The sequence below is a fragment of the Meleagris gallopavo genome, chromosome 6 (genome assembly GCF_905368555.1).
Source record: "Meleagris gallopavo chromosome 6, MGAL_WU_HG_1.1, whole genome shotgun sequence".
NCBI lineage: Eukaryota > Metazoa > Chordata > Aves > Galliformes > Phasianidae > Meleagris > Meleagris gallopavo.
The window spans coordinates 39521455-39544853 of record NC_139409.1 but is presented as its reverse complement, the minus strand read 5'-3'; the positions used below and the strand labels follow the sequence as shown (position 1 = coordinate 39544853).

Here is a 23399-nt window from a genome sequence, read left to right as displayed (position 1 = left end):
ATTTTTAGGCATTTCAATAATTATCCCAAGTTAGTCTGGGAAAAATCCAGGTTGCTTCAGGAATTCTCACTGATATGATGAATCATTTATTGCTCTAACTTGACTAGTAGATTCCCAGCTCAAAAAACCTGTTGTGTACCTTTTTTTTTAATGTGTGACTTCGCATTTCACTTTGCTCTGGGCATACAGCAAGTTGTATTGGACCACAGTCAAATGTAAACACATCAGAAAGTTTACAATATGATACAGTGGTTGAGAAATGGTGCTTAAATCATTTATTTGCTTTTATTGCAATTTTAGAATCTTTAGTGAATCTCTCTTAACCTTAACATCTTCCAGAAAGTTAAGAGTTTTTGTAAGATGTTGTCATTGAATGAGAGAGAGGATATACTATTGAAAAAATTATTTCAAATACACCCTGATTAAGAAACAAACAAACGAACAAAAAAAAAAAACCACAAAAAGGTTCTCATCTTCCCACCTCTCATCACAGCTATTTCATACACTGATAACTGCAATGACAGATAAACAAAAGAGCAAAAAAGATTGGTAAATGTTATTCCTTTATTTTAAATTAATTCCTATTTCTTTGCTTCTGTCATTAATAATTCTTGCAGCCAGCCACTGTGGATCTTTATATCAATTCCTTCTGAACTAATAATGTTATCATTGAAATAAACTGCAGAGGTCTTGTTCTTTTAATCTTCTTACATACTAAAGATCAAGTAAAAAATACCATTATAGAAACATAATGAAAGTGAGCATTATTTTTTCTTGTTTCAATCTAATGAATCTGTTCCTGTGCTTGTTGGAAGATGCAACAGGAGCAATTTATTATGTTTTAAAATACATTGTAGCACATCTATTTGCTCATAAATACAATGATTTACCATTTCTTTGAGTCACCTTAGGTGGTAATGATGGCTTACAGTGTAAGAGTGCACAGTGAGAGAATAATTAATAGAATTCTCAGAAATGAACACTGGTCAGTTGAAATAAGGTCAAAACATTACTTGATAAACCATTTAGATGAAACTAAAGCAATATTAGCTCTAATTTCAAAATAACAAGTGTACATAATATTATAAGTATACTTTAATTCATTTCTGAGTAGTTAGAATGTTGACTAATAAGGGACTTTCAGTATTTCTTTGCCATCCTCAAGTTCCTTAATTAATTGTATCTTAAGGAAGTAGCATGATTGTCTACATAGCTATTGATCTGTTTATGTCCTAACAAAAGGATTTTAGACTTCATCCCTTAATTACACACAGCGTATTCCTGATGGTTTTTCCTCTGTAATGATAAAGGCCTCAAGAAAGAGGAAAAGAGTTGCTCTCTTTCCTTCCCAAAAGCATTGTTTGAACTTAGGCCCACCTTAGAATGTTAGTGAGTACTTAGAGACTTAAGATAAGTTGGATGCTTCATAAAAATTATAGAATGGTTTGGGTTGGAAGGGACCTTTTAAGACCATCTAGTTCCAACCCCCTGCTATAGGCAGACACCTCCCTCTAGACCAGGTTGCTCGAAGCCCTGTCCAGCCTGGTCTTGAGTGCTTCCAGGGAGGAGGGAGCATCCACAACCTCACTGGGCAGCCTGTTCCAGTGCCTCACCACCCTTGCAATTTCTTCCTAGTATCTAGTCTAAATCTACTATCTTCCAGTTAATAGCCATTTCCTCTTGTCCTGACACTATATGCCCTCATAAAAATTGCCTCCCCAGCTTTCCTGTGGGGTCCCTTAATGTGCTGGAAGACCAACCCTTCAGATCTGTCTACATTCTGTCCTAGTAAAGATGCTGGTTTTGTACTGTAGGGTGCCTATATGAATTTTTTTGCTTAATGAAAGTAAAAAATGAGAGTTAAGGTAAAAATGTATCCATAAGAAAGTAGTGCTTCCTATGGTAGGAACTTTTTCTGATTTTACTTAAGTTGTGGGGCAAAATATGCAAATAAACAAATTTGTTGCCCAGGAAGTGGAAAATAAAAGTCCTCAAAATTTGTATGGATTTTTGAGAAGAATCTCTTAGACTGGAGTCAGTTTCTTATGAGAGATCTTCCCACCAAAGCTTCAAATGACAGAGGAAATGTCATCTGTTTCCCTAGCTGGGAGTTTTATACTAAATTTTCATTAATCAGGCTTTATGTCTAAATGGTGATTTCCAGAAAGTAAAATCTTATTTCCTTTAAGAATTAGTCTTTGTCTCTCTTCTGCTCTTTCCTTAAGCATTGTTTAATTTTAAAGCTGATGAATATCTATTGTCATCTCTCATATTGTATGGCTACACTGCAATTTAACAATGTAGTGAGCTCTCTTTAAAACAGCCTGGGTGTCAGGCATAGTGCAGCCAACCAGGGGTCTGAAGCTCCATTTAGGCTTTAATGTACTTAGGCTTTAATAGTCTTTAGAGACTCATCCTATTTTGGGATGTACTTCTGAGTCCCCAAACAAGTGAGTTAAAAGTCAGCTTATGTACATACGGGCTACACTGCCAAGTGGCATACTAGATTCATACCTCATTCTTTGTGATGTGTAAAGGATGATGAGGTGCCCAGGTCCCTGAGGTCGAGAGAATCCTGACTTATAAGTGGTCTGATGTGGCTTCCAACTGAAAAAAAAAAATCACAATACTGGAGTTGCACCACTGTTTTGAGAGTTTGATTTCTCTCCATGAGAGATGCATAAATGAGCAGGTTCTGTCAGAGCAACTGATTTGGGCAAATCAAGCTTAACAGAGAATCTTACAACAGCCTTGAGCATTCAGCCTAATCTTCTAGTCATTTAGCATCAAAGCAATCACTAATGTCAATTTCTTATAGCACCCACATCCTCCTTAGGTTACTTATCTGAGATTTATTTTGACAAGTTCCATTTTTATGGTATATTTTTATTATCTTTGAAAGAAAAAACATACATTTTTCAAGCAGAATATAACAATATTAGTGTGCTGCCCTTCATTCAAGACATTCAATTGTTTTTTTCTTTTCTTAGTGGTAGTAAAAATAATTTTATTTACCACTTCTGTAGTACCCCATATATTGAAAGGAGCTTTGCTGCCAACAACTGGATAACTCCTGTTGGCTTGCTAGATACTGTATACATTTTAGAGATAAACAGAGACAGAAAAGCTTGAGCACCCACCCTTTGAAAGTATCCAGAATTTTTGGTCTCCAAGTTCCCTACTGTCCAACTCCAGTTTCAGACCTTCTTGGCACATCTTCCTCATTTGTTACCTTCAATGAGAGAACCAATTTTTACTCCTGAAAACAGGAAGAAGGATAATTGACAGCATGTCTGTGTTTAAGATGCTCATCTGTGCGCTCTGTCCTTCAGTCTCCAGCTGTTTCATACCATACCCAATATATGCTCTATCCAGCATATGAAAGACATGGAGCAGTCGAAGGGGGTTACAGAGGATTGCCTACACAGAAAGGCTGAGGGAGATGTGCTTGTTCAGCCTGGAGAAGAGAAAGCTCTGGGGAGGCCTCATTGCAGCCTTTCAGTACTTCAAGGGAGCTTAGAAGCGGGAGAGAGACCAATTTTTTTACATGGTTTGATAGTTACAGGATGAGGGCGAATAGTTTTGAACTAAAAGATGTGTGATTTAGATTAGATGTTGGGAGATAATTCTTCATTACGAGGGTGATGAGATAGGGGAACAGGTTTCCCAGAGAAGCTGTGGTGCCCCATCCCTGGAGGCACTCAAGGCCAGGTTGGATGGGGCCCTGGGCAGCCTGATCTGGTGGGTAGCAGCCCTGCCCATGGTATGGGGTTGGAACTGGATAGGTTTTAGGGTCCTTTCCAACCCAAAGCATTCTGTAATTCTATGATCTCATACAATGTTGATTAAGGCAAAAACAAATATCAAATATGAGATGGGTTTTTGAATAAAGGTCTATTATAAATACAGATAGAAAAGGACAACGTTTTTTCTTTTCTGAGCTTCAGTGTATTCTTGCAAAATCTATGAAAGATTATCTACAGAATGATCTTGACTAATGTCTCTAACCTCCAATCCAAATGCTTTGCAGTGCATCTTAATAATATCATAATATTCCAATATTTTTGTAATAAAAGCTTTAAACTTTGACTTTCACGGAGGAGAACTCCTTTTTAGTTTTCAAATGTGATGTGTAGTCAAAAAAGTTACTTGGCAAAGACTTAAGTTTAACTGTACAAGCTCTTTTTGAAGGATGAAAACTGAAAAGAAATTGTTTTCATTCTTACAGCAAAAGACCTTGATTTTTGAAAAGCCATATAAAAACGTCTCATTTGAAGAGTTCACACATTTGACTAGCCTAAGAAAGCGTCAGAATTATTACCAAGTGGAATTTTTTTTTACTTTAGGTCTGTATTGAATGCATTGCAGCTACTACAAATACTCGAACAGCAGTTAAAAAGAAGTTGCTAAATCTTGCCGCAGTTAACAGCACTTTTTTACACATTTGGCAGAACTGTGCCCTTGGGAAGTGAAGGAAAAGGCAGAGAGGCTTGCCTATGTTCAGACATAATACTCAGGCCTGTAAACCTGCAGAGATGAGATCTCCAAGCCTGTTTAATGATTTGTTACTGCTGAAAGGAAGATCTTAGCTTCTGCTCTCCCTTACTTCCTGTTCTGTCCTCCCTTACTTCTACTTCCATGGTCCAACTTCTTTTACAGGTGCTGGTGCTTGTTCCACCACTTATGAGCTGATTCAGTTCATTAAGACAGCAGAAAGCAGGGTTGGGCTGTGGATATTTTGTTTGCATTTGTTTGTTTGACTGAACCAGGCAGACTTTTGCCGTTATATTCATATTGTATTTGTCATGGAATCACCTGGACATACACATAACTAAAAGACAGTCATTGTCCTGGAAAACATGGGATATTTTAGAAATCAATAGGATTTTGTTATGTGTTTAAGCTATTACTAGTTCAGGGCTCAGTACAAAAATAAATTAAAAAAAATATATTTCCAGTGGAAAATAAAATCAGGATATTCTGATAGGCAAAAATATCCCAGAATCTCAGAACCATATGTACTGAAGTTCTTCAACACGTATCACCCCCAGAATGACAGAGAAGCAAATCTTTTCATTCAAAGCTCTGCTTGGTGTTTATGATTTCACAAGCATTGGGGAAGTCAAGGTTAAATTGGCTTGCTCTTGAAGTTTAAAAGTGACATGCTTTCCCCTCCTTAACCTCTCTGCTTTTAGCCTGGTGCTTTCAGAGAGAGACTGCTTTCTCTACCTTCATAAATACCTCTCTCCCCTTTTCTGTTTTCCTTTTGCCAGTTTTTCCTCTGTCCTTAAATAGGTGAGCTATGTTTCCTTTTAATTGAAAATGGTAATAGGTATAACATCAGGAATTATTAATCAAAATGCTGGCATTTTAATTCGTATTGGAAAATAGTAAAACTGGTAAGTTGAGCTCCACTGTAACTCCATCAGAACTTTTTAGTTTTCCTATTCACTTAGTAGTTCTAATAGCATTAATATTATTTCAGGTTGTAGTTAATGATGCTTATGAAAAAACATTGTTTTCTGGTACCATGTTTCTTTTTTTTTTTTAATTCATTGAAGTAAGAAGGATGCATCCTATCAATCTTGATTTTTTTTTTTTTTGAAACTTGATCGTTACTGAATCAACGTGTACTTTAATTCTGCAGCTGTATGAAAATATCAGTAAAATATTATCTGAGAATAGTAAGTCTCCCCAAAGGCCTTAATTAGACATAACATCCTAGTAGGTGTGTTCAACTATTAAGAATATTGCTTAGCAGAATAGTCTTTCCTGTGTGGAACCAGGATATTGAGCATCCATAAAGCAGAAAGATAAATAATGCCATTTGTCTCCTTGCTTTTCTAGTAGCATACAAGAAATAGACTGGGTAGAAGTTGACAACCATGGATTATATAGATTAGAGAAAAAAATGAGGGAGTTTTCAATTTTTTGTTCTCTTTGCCTCCAGCAGTTAACTTGGGATGAAGAAAAGAGCACGTATTTATTGATGTGTCATAAGTTACATGTCTTCCTTCATAAACCTTAACCTTGGCCTAAATGCCTTCCAAAATGATCTGAGTTTTCTGAAATCTGTGGTATAAGACTAGCTGGGCAACAGTTCCAAACCAAGCACTTGTCAATGTGAAAAGTATAGAACAAGCTTCACTTGGGCTCTGTCACAGTGCAAAGCTTTAAGAGAGCCGTTCTAAATTGTGTCCAAATTGTGTCCTTCAGTATGCAGATCCAGAGTCAGCACGATCACTTACTGTTGCCTTTGCATATGAACAAGCTGTTTTGCAACTGTTTTTAAAAAATGTTTTGCTGCTGTTAATTTAGCAGTCACTTTTTTTTTGTTGGGATTTTCTATTTTCAGAACTTGAGGTTTATCTACACAGTTCAATTCATGAAAATTAATGTGAGTCAACGAAAGATATGGCTTAGAAATAGATCAGTTAAACATCATTAAAACCCCCAAGGGCCTTCTTATCCAGAATTCGAGTGGTCCTAATTTAATTTAATTTACTTCTACACTGAAGTTAGATCATTCAAATGTAATTCTAAAGGAGAACATGCACATTAGGGTTTAATGCAGTTTTACAGCTTCTCTTTAAAGTAACATTTTTAGTTAATTCACTTCCTGATTGTCTCCATATAAATAAATCCCTAATCCCACAAGTGTTTTCAGTTCTGGCTAATCCTTGACACTTCTTAATAAGGGACTGCATAATCCAGATAGCGTCTCTACCAATTGCTGAGCTGGAAAATATCCAATTTCCAGAGTCTGCTGCATCTGTTAAGACTTTGTCCCTGACTGTTTGGGTTTACCAGCAAACTATAGGGCAATTGTAAGACAGGCTAAGATCTATAGGTTTTTGTTTCTCAAATCAATTAGCTGATACTAATACAATCAGACTCTCATCTATTAACCGAGCTAAAAAGCTTTTAAGCTGATCTGCAGGGGATATCTTTAGCATCTTCATCCAAACATTCCCTCAGGGGTGAACCATTTTCAGCTAAATGTCATACGTGAAAGGATGCTTGAACCTTGCTATAATGATGAGGTATAATTATTGGATGCAGAACTTGAGAAGTGTAGGGGAGGAGATTTAAATTCCAGAACAGATTTCTTAGATGTCAGTGAGTGAAGTCTGCCTAGAGGAAGTATAGGATGTGTGTATATCTCAGCAGGCAGCTCAGTACCTTATATTTAAGTAATTTTAGGTGCTTCAAGTGGATTCTGCTATTATTTATTTCTGCAAGGGATCCTACTGCTGATGGGAGAGGCTACAATTTGAGCTGTGGTAGTAAAACGAATATAAACTGTTACATGTTTTGTTTGCTTTTAAGGGGAACAATGAAGTAAAGACACTGCGATGAAGTACAGATACAGAATGTGATGACATTGTGGAAGTGCAGTGGTCCTTGCGGTACGTAGATATGTGAATTTCAGCCTTGTGACAGAACTGTATGAGTGACCCTGTCATATCCGGGTACCTAGTCATTTGAATTTAGGAGTCAGAAGTAATGAAGAGTGTTGAAACACATCTATTTTTTTTTTTTTTTTTTTTTACTTAATGGTATAAAACTGGCCACAGAAACTGAGCTGTTAATCATGCTAGGTTCAAAATAAACTTTTAAGCTCAATTGCTTCAATTGCCATCAACTATATTGATCAGGTATTCTCCAGCTACAGTGGAAGTGAGGACGTGTGTCTCACTATGTTAAGAAGTCTTAATCTAGAGGTAAGTCCCATTGTAATGACTTCTTACTGAGCATCAAATGTTTTTTTATCTTTATATCTGTACACAGACTAAAACTTGGTATGGTAAATCCAATGTTTGACTTTGATGGAAACCACTCTGGCTACAGAAAAGAGCAACTTGAATCATACATCTGGGTTAGAATTCTCTGAAAAATTTTGGTGGTCTAGCTTTTCTTCTGGTGACTTTATGCAAGTGGGTATGCATGATCTTTTTCACTAAAATTTTAAGAGAAGCAGGTGTTTCTATGGTGACATATGGTTGTCACAAAACCATGAGACCAGTATAAGCTCCAAGTTGTGTCTACTGGCAAATTCAATAGAAATATGAATATGTGCTTGCAATTAAGCCAGAAGACAGGTTTGCTGTGACATGACCTGGCAGTATGCAGGACTATAGCCTCATATCCTACTGAAACAGGAGTACAGGCATCTCCTATGGGTAGGGCAAGGGAAAGACTTTTGAAAGGCTGCTGCTAATTACATTGCCTGTATTAGATTTCTCATGAAAGAAAGTAATACCAGTGGTTAGCTACCTACTACCCTTGTTCTGAATGTACAGAAGTGTGATGGTATCATTATCACTTCTTCCTTCACGTTTTCTGAAGAGTTTTCTTATCTGTGTATTTTATCTGTGTATATCTGGAAGTAATGCCTCCTGTTTATTTCTGTGGAAACTACAGCAGATACAAGGAACAGAATAACACTATTTGAGCAAATTATCATTTGCAAAATGCTATTTTTCAACATAGTCTTTACCATTAGCTATGCATTTTCACCAGTGGTGAACAAGAGCCTGAATGCCACCAAAATCTGTACCAGCAGAGGTGACCTACTGCCTCACAGCTGCTGTGACAGCATTGTTGCTAGGAGAACACTGCCCATGCAATCCAACTTTCACTGTGCTCACATCAGTGTTTGGTCTCCATTAACATTAACAAGTGTTGTTGAATGTCAGTGGGTACCATTTTTCCACATGGAGGAATTCAATTCCACACCTCTGCTTCATCTGTGCTTCCATTAGAGATGTCATTCTGTCAGACTGCCCCTCTGCTGCCATGTCACACACCAACAACACGTAATGGAATATTGGTGGGAAGGTTCAACCTCTAGTGCTGTACTACCCTCTGACAGAGGGGGTCAAGATCACAAAATAGGAGATATTACTTTCAGAGCATCCCTTGTAAGAGGGCCCCCAGTCCTTACCTTCTGAGCTCTGAAAATTCATAGCCCAAGGTGGTTTGGTTGGAGAATGAGAAGCCATTGAATAAATAAAATGCTGAAATTTCACTCTCCATGGGGATTACAACTTTCATTAGCCTCAGTGAAAACCACATTTCACTAAATTTAGAGCTGCAGTAGAGCTCAATACAGATAATGTATTTAATGTATGCCCTGGGCAGTGAAGTTGAAACTATTTTCAACTAATTTTCTTCAGTGTAAGTTTCCTGATAACTTAGGATTTTTTTTCCTCAGAACAGCAAGTGATACTTTTCCACAGCAGCCAACATCTTCCATGACAAATCTGTATCATCATTTTATACTGCCATGTTTTCTCCTTGCCTGGTAATATAGTGTCACAGTATGATAGTGCATGCAAAGATATGGTTTTTCCCAGTCATGTTGGACACTGTTAAAGAATGCAGACTTTTCATTTTTTTTCCAGGTGCATCTTAACTTTAACAAACTAAGAACAATTTGAGCTTGATGGGAAGGCAATAAAATCAGATATTCTCCTTAGAAAAATGAAAATATTTAGGTGTTGTATATTTATGGAAGGCAACAGAAGTGTGCAAACAAGACATGAAGTGAGGATTTGGAACACAAAGCAATTTTTATAATTAGAAATAGTTTGTTTTCTTCATAGTATTGTTAACTGCAGAAGTATGACACTGAATTACTCTGTATTATGGGTACACAGTAGGTACTTTTAACATCTATGCATTCAAATTTCTGTCCTGAATTTTGACTGTGTATGTTTAAGCTCAATTATGTAGTAAACTTGTTTTTCAGTAGTTAAGGTGAAGTGACTTCATGGTCCATGGCCAGGACTTGTTGATGTTAGTGGCCAAGCAATTGTGAAAGTAAATATATGCTTATTTGTACGTTTATTTCTGCTCTGGAAAAATTTATTTTTAGCAACGTGTTTTAGGCTTCTTCCTGCTTAACTATTCAGTTTTCTAGAATAAGCTTTTTCTTATATATTTTATACAATTTCTTGATGCTAGTATATTATATTTAAGAATTTGATTAGGAATGGACTTGATTCTTAAATACAGAAAACTTAGTGTTACTACAAAGAGGATGGTGAAATTTCCCATCAGCACAAGATAGCCACTTTATCTACTCTTTATTTTAATTTAGAACAACTGAAAATGATTGCACAGGAACAAGGCATACGGGCATCTGGCCAGATAGATTTTTTTTTTTTAATCTGGTGATAGGACTAATAACTAATGATAGAATTAGAATCTGATGAATATATTACTGTTTTTATTATTTGCTACATTTTACATGGCTGGAGAGTAACTAAGAACTTCAAGCCTCTTGCACACTATTTCTCTGAAGGTACTATTTGATAGAAAGATTTTTAGCAAAATCACGTGTTTCTTAACAGGGACTAGTGTCTCTTTCTATTGATAGAACTGCAAATTGCAATCCTTCCTGCATTACTGAACAAGTGGAAACGCGCAGAATGGAGTTCTACTTTGGAAACGATTAACCAATCCACTGTATTTTCCTTTCTTGTAATTGATTTTCTAAAGCTCAAAAGTGGCTAGAATTACAGATCTTAGGAAAAAAATGTATTTGTCATTGTTTTTCATTAACTAGTGTGATTATCTGGGCGTTGTAATGCTGAGATCATCCCTACTACTTCCTCCAGCTTTTTTGGGGGGGATGTGCGTGTGAGGAAATAACAGTCAAGAAATTCAGTTATACTAGAGAAGTTCCCACAAACATATTGTCATAGAAACTATATATGGAAGTATATGGTCAAGTAAGGAATCAGATTATACAGGTAAGCATTAACAGTTCCTTTTTCATAAATCCTGTCATTTATGGTTCATAGGAATTTTGCTCCAAATAACCAATAACTGGGATGCTACATTCATTTAAAATTCTGCTTAAATTTATACAGGGGAATTTTAATGTCATGGAGTCTGACTCTAGAGATGATGAATGGTTCTCTAGAAAAAGTAGGTCTTCTGGGCTGACAGATGCAGTCACTGTTTCCATGAGGCTTAACCGCTGAAGAGTGCAGTGTCTCACTGCTGGGAATAGTTTGTCTTTGAAAGTTTATTAAAGGTGTAGATTTAGTGGTTGAAACAATGTTTTTTAGATAACTGCTGGAACTAAACCTGTGCAGAGCTCCACGTGATGGATTATATTAGTGATGGATACAAAGTGAAATTTTTGCTTAAAGGGTTTTGGGAGAGTAACTCTGTGTTTTAGTGAACTGTACAGTAGAGAGTGTTTCTTGCATTCCTTGATCTCTCCGGAAGGATGATGACAGAGGGAAGAAATATACTTTTTTATTTAGGCAGGTAAATGTCAACACTTTTTCATCTAGCTAGGAGCTAAGTAGAGCATTTTCTCATATAGCGATTTCAGGAAAAGCAAATCCCAGTATATAGCGCAGAGAATCATTGTCTACTAAATTTCCTACTAGCTTCAATTAATTTTTTCTTTATTTAGTCCCTAGATAGATGTGAAGTGTTACTCATTCTGCAACAGCTGTCACATTCTTCTCTAGAACTAACTTTGTAGTGAAGTGGAGTGCTGTCATATTTCTGGTCTACCTCTCAAAGTAGCTGACAGTATTCATAAGGTTAATGAACCACCTTCCCCACTGAATCTCAACCCTCCCAACTTTGTGCACTTTCCATATTCTGTTCTATCAAACTCTACTTCTTCCAAGTTTCTCCTGGCCCAATTTTCCCTCACCAGTTCCTTCCACTCAGACTGATTACCTTCATCTCTACATTTTGTAATTCTATATATGTAGCTTCCTCCAAGTGTGAACTTGTAAGGATGAAGATGTAAGAGATGCATGTCTTTGGCAACGACAGAAAGTGGGCACACTTTTCTTCTGGGTTTCATCAGCCATCCCCATTTGATAATGTTTTGGTTTTGAATTCCCTAGCTGAGAGGAACCATAAAACACTCGTTGTACTTAAAGTGCTGTGAGATCCAGGTACATGAAAAGCTCTTTAGAAGGAGCCAAGTGTTATTAGTATTAGTAGAAATAATTATTTAATTCTTCTTTTTCAAAAATAGCACTCTTTTTTTTTTTTTTTTTGTAATGCACTTTGTTGTGCCTCACAGGAAAGAGCCAGTACCATCTTTCTTAGGCAGTTTGAGTTGTTTTCAGTTTCTCTCCACCACATGGAGCTGACTATAAATTAGTACATTTTCTCCCTGTAATAGATATATTTTCTATTATTATTCCATCACAGCAGAGCCTGATATTACTTGCTGTGACACTGCTAATATTGTGGCACTTTTGCTCCACTGCTCCTCTGAGACATATAGCTCTTGTTTACAGTATTAACTTGAATAAAGGAGAGGCTCCTTAGCATGGTGTCTTAAGGATAATGGTGACCAGAAGACTGTTGTTCCAAAAGCTTTTTCTTTCGCCAGCTTTCCTAGCATTCTTTATTCAACCATTTTACTTATCTATTTAAAAAAATAAAGACAAATGGAGATGACAACTATTGCAAGGACACAGTGACAATATAAGGTTATTGTTTTCAGAATGCAAACAAGAAATGGAAATGCAAGGAGGATTATTAGCTCTCTAAATGCTGTACTCTTTTCTTTGCTAATACTGCTAACTTCGTTATTCTGAAGTGAAAATATGACTGAAGCATGCAGGAGCTTATTTTAATCTTTAATGTTTTTCATTCAACCAAAACAAGAGGGCAACAAAAACAAAACTATTGGGATATTTGACCTTACTTTTGTGAAACCAGTGCATCAGTCTAGTTTGATTGCAGTGGCTGCAATTTTCAGTAAGTTCTCAAGATGTCCGCCAGAGATTTTTGATGAAATTTTACTCTTCCTGTACTTCGTCCTTGAAAACAGTTGTTCATGAATGTAATGAATAAGGCATGTTTGTGAAGTGAGGGGTGTTTCTCTCTGAGGGCTTATAAAGAGGGCTTATAAAAATCCAATAGTCATAATCATCTTTTTTTCTTTGTGTTGAATATCTGATTCATTTGGAAATTCTTGGCCGATATATTTATGTGAACTGAAAATAGAATATACAAAAATAATTGATTTTTTTTAGCGAGATTTTTTCAGTGATCTTGAAACCTGTTCTCAAATTTCTTTATCAAAACACAAAGTATGGCAGCATATTTTTCACTGTTCACACAACTGTGTTTAGCCAATGTATCACAATACATACAATTATTCGCCATAACTGAGTTGGCACAGCACTTTCCCATGTCCCAGTTTCAGCCCACGCAGTGCCGATCACATACTGCTGTGTGGTTGCTGTGGGTGATGGGTGTGCTCCAGTGGCTGGGCTGGGGCACTCTGGCCCCATCAGTGTTAATAGTGTCTTGCAGTATGTAGATTGTATGTGAGCTTGTTGGCCCACAGATGCTTTGAAACCTGAAACTGTTATTCTTCTTTGAGCTGGACCTTGAGCTGGGATATCTTGCCTGGCATTGCAGAAGGGATCTTCCTTGAACTTCAGGCCATCTCATTTTGCTGATTTTTATGATGTGCTGTAAATTGGTCACAACATTCTGCAGTGCATCCATATAGCGAACAAGCATAAATTTGTGTGCATTCAAAAGCATGTGGGCTACCTGGTTTGCTGTAGAGCTGACCCTTGAATAGGCTACTGCAGGAAAATAGTGTGAAGAATTCAGCTTGAACCTGCACTTGAGGCAATTTCTATGTAGTTGCATATATGATGTTGTCATCAGACCATGTAAAAGGTTGGTCTTCCTCCTGTTCATAAACTCCCTTTTAAGTACTGGAAGGCTGCAGTGAGGTCTCCCTGGAGCTTTCTCTTCTGCAGTCTGAACAACCCTATCTGTCTTGGCTTTTCTTTGTAGGGGATGTGATCCAGTTCTTTCCTGTAATATTATGTTCTGTACCTTTGCTTTTGTCTCTGATGTGCTCAACAGCAGTAATGTTAGGAACTGACTTCCAAAACCTGTTATTTTAAAAAGCACTGTTTATAATAATGACACTACCTCATTTACAATTTAGAAATTAATTTTCCAGTAGTGTTATGAACATGCAAATAGACAAAAAGGTCTACCTATAGAGCTGATGGAAGCCAATAAGAAAAGAATTACCTGACTAACTGAATATATATGGATGTTGCTAATAGTTATGTGACATGGCCTACTTAAAACTTGTCATATTCTATCATTCTCATGACAAAACAAAACCACTATGATCAGCATTAGAGATGATAGAGTTTTATTGCAAAATGTTTATTTGTTCTCAAATAACTAGTATTCATTTTTAATATGTAAACTGCCATGTAAATTGTAGACATTTTAGAATTATTCTACAACCCTAAGTTCTCCATGAATTTGATTTTTTTTCTTTTTTCCTTCAGTCATTTGCAGGTTGAATGAATGTTTGTTCATTTCTGGGTGAATAGAAAGGTACTTTTCCTTGTCTTCCCTTCACTACCCATGAAGGTCTAAATGTAGTCAGAATGCGACATGAGTATTCAGTGTGGAAAATCTCCTTGCACAGTGTCCCTATTAAAAACATGCACATTTTAGATAGGGTTGAGATTTTCACCCACATCAAATGAACCTTTATGCATTTTATTATGTTTCTGATTGGCTTTTGCTTTCTAAAATCCTGAAGGTTCGGAATTCCCCTTTTTCTGTTTAGACATTTTGGCTGCCTGCTCTTTAATGTCTATAGTTGAAAGAGTTGACATGTATTTGCTTGCAGGGGATGCACAAGTGAAGGGAATCCAGCATTTTGAAACCATTCAGCAATGATAAAATCAGATCTACAATTTGTGATGTGTATAGATTTCACTTTCCAGATAACATGCTTTTTTTTGTTTGTTTTTAAGTTGTCTGTATCGCTATCATTTTAGCAAATACTTCTTCAGTTGTATAAGCTATTGGGCAGGAAAGCTAATCTTGCAGAAAACATGGAAGCATTTGCAACAGTAACCATTTTTATAAAAACATTTATCACTGGAATTATGAAGCTTTCCATTAATTTACAATTGAAAGTAAAAAGTTTTTCTCTCATGAAAGAGTGAATTGACATTAGTCGTTACTTCTCTTCACAGAAAATCTGTGAGGAAATGCTTGCTCTTAATATTTCTTGACTCATGCTCCAGAAGTATTTTTAAAGAACTAGGTATTCTGATCATGTATTTCCAGTAAATTAAAATCTGAAAAAATGCTAGAAATTAGAAACTGCAAGTATGCAGTGCACAGTTCAGTGTGTCCTTAGTTATAATTTCTTATAACTTGAGCTAATCTGAGTGAATTTCAGAAAAGTGTGTATGAAATGAGATGAGAAAAGTCTGTTCTTGGAAGCTGTTATTCATCAATCAATTAACTTGGGAATTTTATTAAATTCTAGTCTTCCTCCTTCAGCTATATTGAATTAAACTGTGATACCCAAGCAGTTAAATTTTCTCTGTGAAATATATACTTTGGTACAGTATTTGAACATCCATCTGCTTTCTGAGGTGAACAGATGTGGCTACTTCTACTGCAGTACGAAGTAAGAAAACATACTGCGTCTTGTTTCTGGGAAAAATGCAATCAGCCTGTACATTTGTATTCATTTTTAAGTAAGACTGAACATAGCTAGATGAATGAAAATTAGCTGCGCTTGCTTAAAGGCACTGTTATCTTCATTTTGTTATTGGTGCCACATCTTTGATTTATAGCTGTTTGTTTAACTTTTTAAATGTGAAATGCATCTTACATTGCTGGTTTACAGCACAAGATCTGAACTCCCATTTACTCCTGAAATTTGCTTGAATTATTGCATGATGTTTCTAGATAAACAGAGGAGTTATTGACTAAAGAGCCCTCCACGTTAGCTACCACATTTTAGTAATCATGTTTTAATGTCCTATCAAAATATTGCCTTTTATTTGGCCATGTTTATCAGTTTGAGTCAAAATCTACAGGCATAGCTGAATTTTATTTTTAGTAGCTCATATGTTTTAGAACATTCCTATACACTTCAATTTAGAAATTGTAATTTTTAAATACTTAAGCAATTTTAAGCAAAATTTAAATACTTAAGCAATTTTAATTGTGCCTTTTATCCTTATCTTGACAATACCATCATAATCTATGATCAAAGAGTAAATTTGAAAATGTTAAAGGTTTTTTTCTTTCTGTTAGCATAATACAGTGCTTTATTAGGTACTCACGGTTTGGACATCCTGTTTGTGTGACACTCTGTGAATGAGATTAGGTGCACAAGACCAGTGATGGGTTTAAGAAAAGCTTATCAGTACTCAAACTGATATTCAGATCTGCATGTGCCTGTATTGTGTATGCAATATGAGCAGAAAGTTTTCAGAATTTACTCTCATAATACATACATAAAGTTGCCAGAGTTAATGCTTAAAACTCCCCTTTTCGAAAGCAATTTTGTTTTACATAGATTCAGCTTTGCTTAAGTGAATACCTAAACATAAAGGCAAGCTGGAGAAGACAGATTTATTGGAATAACAGCTGCCACCACTACTGATAAGTGCTCAGCATCCAACTTTTCTAGCTGCTGTTAAATCACATACGATTCCTTAGGCTGAGAAAGTAAATAAAGATAACTCACTATAGCAGACTGTGAAACCAGGGGAAGAACACAGATTGCAGGGAGAAGATTTGAAAGACCACACATAAGCTAATCTGCATGCACGTGGCTTTGATGATAATTGCAGTCTCAGCATCTGTGTAAATAGTTCACTTAAAAAAACAGGTTAGTTTTATAAACGTGGATTATTGCATTATTGTCCAGTATATGATGCAGAAGTATGTCAGCAGTAAAAATTCCAGAGAGGCACACCTCTCCCTTCAAATAAAGCTGGAGGTAAGCAGTTGATCTAGAACACCTTCTAAAACTCTGGTTGATTTGCAGACAAAATAACCTACAGAAACAAGGAAGTCACTTGAAAAAGTAAATGAGTGTATGCACAAAGGAATAAAGATGACAAGATGACAGTAAAGTTTTTTGCTATCCTTTTGGTAAAGTTGGAAGAGAAATGAGTGAGATGCTGTTGTGCCTGAAATGCTGGAAAGACTGATAAATGTATATGAATAATGTCAACCCATAGATGGAGATCATGGAGAAGAGGCTGCGTTGTGCTGTTTTAATTATTTTCTACTTAAAGCCAGGCAGTAGAGGAAATAATTATACCAAGAGCTAAGAACTCTTGTATCCCTGGAAATATTAAAGATTCCTTGTTAATGACAGATTTGTCTGTGGGAGACAAGTTTATCACAGGGAAGTCTGTCAAAAGGCTTATATCCAGTGCAATAACATAGCTTCCAATAACCAGGACTGTTGTACTGTCTGAAGAAACTATCAAAGCAGTAGTGGATAATGGAGAAAACAAACATACTGGATCAAAGTAAAGAAATCCAGGAAGTAGGAGACATTGAAGCTGATGTGGTGATCTAGTGCAGACATCAGAAATCAGCATGGAAGTCAGAAAGAAAATCCTTGTGGGCAAGGATGAGGAATATAAATATTTCTCATCCCAATACTGAAACTACCATAGCAGCAGTTAGCATCAGTGTGAGCAGTGAAGGAAGTCTGTTAAAGAGATATCTGCTAGTTGTGAGTGCTCCCAAACCATATGCTCACACTGGATAATATTTGCTGTTATTAGACTGTGAACCAGTTAAATTGCATCTGCATTATAGGACCAGCTGATAAGAGAGAGTAATAGGAGGTTAGATTTAAGAAAGTTGTCTAAAGAACGATGAAAGACAGTAAAACCTTTCTGAAATGAATGGGATAAATACAAACTCTTCCGAAGAATTTCACCACAAATGATGCATTGTTGATCAGAATTTCTAGTATTCCATATGCAACTGTACCTCTCATGATTGAACAACAATGAAATCCACGATGGAAGAGGCTGTTTTTTCTGCGTACATTTAGATGGCTGAGTGTTATCAAAACTCCAGGACTACAACATGAAGCAAGTCACTGCTAGTAGCAGATATTGAGCTGGCTTTCCAGGAGCAATGCGCAGGTCTCCAAAGATGGATTCCAGCAATAGATTACAGTATATTTGCTTCTTTTCTTGAAGTGATTTATCTCTCTCTCTACACCTCCCCCCCACATACACTCTTTCCCTCCCTCCCTCCCTCCCTCCCTCCCTCCCTTCCTTCCTTCCTTCCACCCACCCCAAACATTGTACTGAAAGTGGGGATTAGCGAGTAGAAGAATTTATACTCTGATATTGACCAGAATGTAAGGAATAAGTACTAGATGAAGCTATCCCTCATATCAGTTAATAGGTGAGGTGTATAGTAAAGGCATTTTGTTTATTGAGAACTGAGCCTTAGAAACTGATGTGAAATGGACTACATTTGGTGTATTAAATTTCAGACTTCACTAAGGTCAGCTGCAGAGCCTGTCTACTTAGAAGGTGTAAAAATCTAATTGAGAGCATATATGTAGTTGGATGATGAGTTAAAAAAAACTGTATACAATCCAGTGTTTACACATCTCACAAATGGTAGAAGGTCAGAATCTGCTTCGTTTCTGGTAGCTATCACCAGTGGGACACTGTGTGTTCTTTGGCAAGTGGTTTTCTGAAAGAAAGAGAGGCAAGAACTTGCTAGGAAGCCCTGGATGTGTTTTGCAAAGTAAGTGCTTGACTTGAGATTACTGTACTCAGGTAGAAGTCCAACCTATGCTGCAGCTGGATTTAATGGAGTCAATACCAACAGGACTTTGAGCATACGGACAGCTTCTCATAGGTAACACGGAATGGTGGCTTGGCACAATTGGCAATCAAGACAGTCAAGGGCATTGTTGATCTAAAGCAAAATAGAAATGTAGGCAAACAGGATAAGATCCTGACAGATAACAGTGGGAGCAGGTAAGCGAATGAATGCCAAGCTAAGACAATTCAGTACAATAGACAAGTGAAAGTCTTTTCATTGTGCCCCAATGATCAGGTTAGTGTTTATGCAGAGCAGCAGTATAAGGCAACAGTATAAGACATGGCAGGATACTAATTGTTTGAATAATGGAAATGAAACTGAAGAAGATAATGAAGCGAAACAAAAAGAGTGCAGAAACACAGAATGTAGGAAGCTACACTTTGGAAACCTGTACTCTAACAGCAGCTGATGGAGTAAGAAAATATTGATGAATATTGGAAGAAACATATTAGAACTTTTTGACACCCTGAAAAGTCTTAAGTGAATTGCAGATATTTGGAGGAAAAACTATACTGTGACTGTGGCCTGCTTGCTGAAAACATCTATGCACGTTAAAAAAAAAAAAAGGGAGAGAAAATCCCATATTTTCAAATTAAATTGCCTGTGTTATGAACATCTTACATAAAGCAATAGTAACCTTCCATTTTGAATATGCATTCAGTTTGGTCACTTTATTTCACTTAGCCAATGAATGAAACAGGAAATTCAGAAACTGGTAATGAGGACAATTGGAGGCCCGCGAAGTATTCCGTATGTGTGGAGATTAAAAGGATTAAAGCATTTACGTAAGAGCAGAGATGAATAAGAGGTAAAATGAAAGAGGCGTATAAATTGTTAATGGTTTAAGGAAGGTCAAGAAGGCGCACTGCTTTACTTCTCTCAGAATACATGAACAAAGGGTTCACAATGAAATCACAGCCTTTCAGTTTAAAGCTGGTATCAGGAAATGCTTTTTACATGATTGTGCCTCAAGATCTGAGGCAATGAGCTTCACAGAATTAATAAAAATGTCTGACATTTCTTGGGTAATCACACAGTACAATATGGTCTGAATGTTTAAAAGTCCTCAATACATTTATCCTTACAAGAGACTTCTGAGGTAGGAAAGCATTATCATACAACTATTCTAATGAACAGAATTGACACCTAGAGAACATTGGATGCTTTGTTATACTCACAGAAGAAATCTCTTGTAAAAGAAAACTTAATCCTTGTGACCTGAATGCCAAATTGATGCCTGTATATGTGGACAATATTTTTGCCATTATTTATTTACGTTGGTGATGCTTGGTATTTCTGATACAATTGTTCAGATAGCTTGTAGAGGTACTTGATTCATGTGCCATGGCTTTCCTGTGTTCATGTGTTCAGCGCATAATACTTTGTCCAAGGCATTCACACTTGCACATTAAATTAGATTAATCCTTATGGCCCAAATCAATGGGCTTGAGTATGCTTGCTAAGTCTGCTGCTTCCCTGAAGAAATGAAAGTATTACTGATATATGATGCAGCATATACCTATTTATTTCTATCAAGGAAAGCCTTGGCTGTTCTCTACTGCCGCTTACAGAATCATTGATCTTTCTCAGTTCTGGCTGCTTGCCTTTACAAGAATCCTTCACCACCATTTTCCCTTGTTATAACACATCAGGCTACTGGACAAGGAGACTGGACATTGATCTGTTCAGGTGGCTGACAGTCTTCCTCCTTACTTGTGCCTTAGAATAATGAAGAGAGCAGCAATGGCTGCCATCTACAGTGTAAGTTTTCAGGATTAAATCTAACTTCTACCTGCCAATATAATGTCAAACGGTTCCTCATCAAGGAGGGAAGTTTAAACTGTTGCATAAATTACCTGCCTGTGGCTACTGCTGGAGACAGGATAACAGATTGAATAGACTATTATATTGATCCGATGCAAAAATTTCTAAGTAAGATGTAAGCCAGTATGAATGCAACAGTGAACAGTTATTTATTTGGAGGAATGAATGAAAACCCAGACTTAACTGTTCAATCCTTCTGTTTGTTGACCAAGAGTATTTAAAAATATGTATTTACATTGTATTTTTATCTTTGGTTAATAATGGAAATGTTACAATATGGGGCTATAGAGGTCTTGGAAGGCACTATGTTTCTATGTGTTGTCTCATGTGGAGAGAATCTTTATGGGACTGTTTTATGTTGGGATAGCAGATAACTGCTCTTCTTGCAGAACAAGTAAGTATATCTCTCTATAGTTGAGTTCTTGATTCTTTGTTGTGGTTTAACCCAGCAAGCAGCTAAGCACTGGACAGCCTTTCAATCACCATCCCTCTTCTGTGTTATAGACAAGAGTTACTGTGAGGATACTGTGAAGAAAATTAACTCCATCCTACATATTTGTCTATCCTAGACATTTGTTTATGAGTTCTACAATAGCATGAATGATAAAACTATGCAGTTATTATTTTTTAAAAATATATCTCCTATCTCTGTAATCTTGAATCTTCATAAAGCTGTAAACATAACTCTAGAGCTTTTCTAAGCTTTACTGGCCTCAGTAGCCTGGAATTCATGTCCCTCAAAGAAACATCATTCTTTACTGTGGTTTTCCATGTTTAAGTGATGCAAGCGATTTCTGTTGATGCATTGGCACAGCATTTGACATGGTAGTATGATCAGCTCTGTGTATATGTCTAAAAGAACAATATTGCAGAAAAAAAATATAGTGTTACAGAGCATGAAGTATTAAGCGCAAAGGATACGTTATGGGCCTGGGAAATCCCATGACATAAGAACTGCATAGAAATGCAAATAAGAACACCACCAGATGGACTGTGAATTTCATCAGTGTGATAATGGACCAATAGTTATGAAAAAGAGCAAGCCTTACGTGATCAAAAAGGCGTTCATAACAGTTCTAAAATCCTCATATTTGACTAAAAATCATAATATCTACATATATCTACATACTCATTATCCAGAAGTAAGCACCTTTTTTTTCGATCTAATAAACTCTTACTGGCTTTGAAGTCAGTTCAGGATTTCACCATGAAAGCATACATATTCTGGCTAGTTTATACTCATCATCTCATATAAGATTTGCAGTAAAGTTGTTATTGCAAACCACTGATCACTGATCATGAGCAAAGAAAAACATCTGAACCACATCTCAAAGATCTTTGCCAAAAATAGTCATACTCTTGAACGTTACTCATTTACTACATTTCCAATTTCATTCTGAGAAGAAATTCATTGTTAACTGGGAGCTAGTCTGCACGTCTCCATTTTGGTTCAGAAGAAGTAGATCTTTTTGGTTTACAGGTAAGGGGGGAAAAGAAAGAAATTTTTAAGCTTAGGCTTCTACTGTAAATGTTATTTTCAATTTGAGGCCTGGCATCTTTTTTGATCTGACTCATTAACGAGACTCCTTTCACAAGTAAGGATTACTCACTCAAATAAATGAAGTAAAATGAAGACATTATCTTTTAAGGCTAAATGATAAAACCTATGAAATAGACACTTTAAATAGACCCATTAACTATCTTTAATTACAGTAAAACGACCAGCCACAGCAGTGGCTGTATGAGTATGAGTACATACTCATTTTTTTCTGCTGTTTCAGTGCGACATATCATTATGGAAGGAATGCTTAAGTCCTATTTTTGGAATAAAAATTTTGCCAACAGAGAAAAACGAAAGCTGGAGGAGCTGTGTGAGCAACTCATATTATTTCAGGCAGTTTGATTTGAAAAGAACACACAGTAAAAAATAATTATGTCTTGTTGTCAGAGGGACACTTCATGGGGCCCAGAGGTATGCAGGGTCAAATGCTGTATGGTGTGCATCTGCCAGCTAACCTCAGAGCCAGCAAACAGTCTCTGTGCTCTTTTATTTACATTATAGATTTAGCCATTCCAATGAGTTGCCAAAAAAAGGATTTTGAGGCATATTGTGGACCTCTAATAATGATGAAGTTACAGCAGAACCAGTGTATGCTGTCCAGAACTACCAAACCTGTTTCTCTGTGCAGTCTATTCAGAAAACTGATAACTGTGTTTGTGTAGCATGGATAATTGAGTTGAGTACTACTGCTGCTAACTCTCTGTGTACAGACCAGTCTTACACACTGTGAAAAATATATGTGAATATATGATTGCTTCTGAATATAGATTCCTTAGTAGGCTCTTAAGTCCTCCTTGTGCACCGTGATAGGCAGTTTTAGTATTTCTTCAAGCACTTTGTCTGTCGTTGTGTCTTGGATGATTTTATTAATAATCTATTACAATCTGTATGTGCAAGGAAACTAATGAAAAATTGTATCAGAAAGGTATATTCATTGCCATGAAGATGCTCAAGAATTCAGATCATAAATTTTCTGATGAAACATTCTTACATTAAAAAAAAAAAAAGTACACTTTCAAAAGCTATAACTTTCTGCAGAAATGCACTCATTTTCATTAAGGGTTTGTTAGGTGAAAGTTTTGCAGGTACAAAGACTCAGTCCTTCAGTTGTGATGTAGTTTATTGCACTCATCTAAGATAAGCCACAGGTATACATTAGTTTATTTATTAAATCGATAGAACTGTAAGCTACAGTAAATGCTGAGTTACCTTCACTGGCTGGAGGTTGGCTCTTTGGGGGATGCTTGTTTCTCTCAAAATTCCAGCTTTTGAATTCTGCAAGAATAAATTAATGCTCTGGTAACATGCTCCATATTCTTTCTGTGGAGTAACAAAGTAAATCCAA

At 36.5% G+C, this 23399-nt stretch overlaps 1 protein-coding gene across 2 annotated transcripts in view; it reads left to right on the top strand.

Moving 5' to 3' along the window:
• Nucleotides 1–23399, top strand: part of GADL1 (GAD like acidic amino acid decarboxylase 1) — a 246357-nt gene that overhangs the window by 13554 nt on the left and 209404 nt on the right. Inside the window, exon 2 of one of the 2 annotated variants that reach the window (XM_085226412.1) lies at nt 7330–7409. The exons of the other annotated variant lie outside the window; for it this stretch is intronic. The gene's annotated coding sequence lies outside the window, so the exon portion shown is untranslated. The remainder of the gene's footprint in view (nt 1–7329; nt 7410–23399) is intronic. 2 annotated transcript variants of the gene reach the window in all.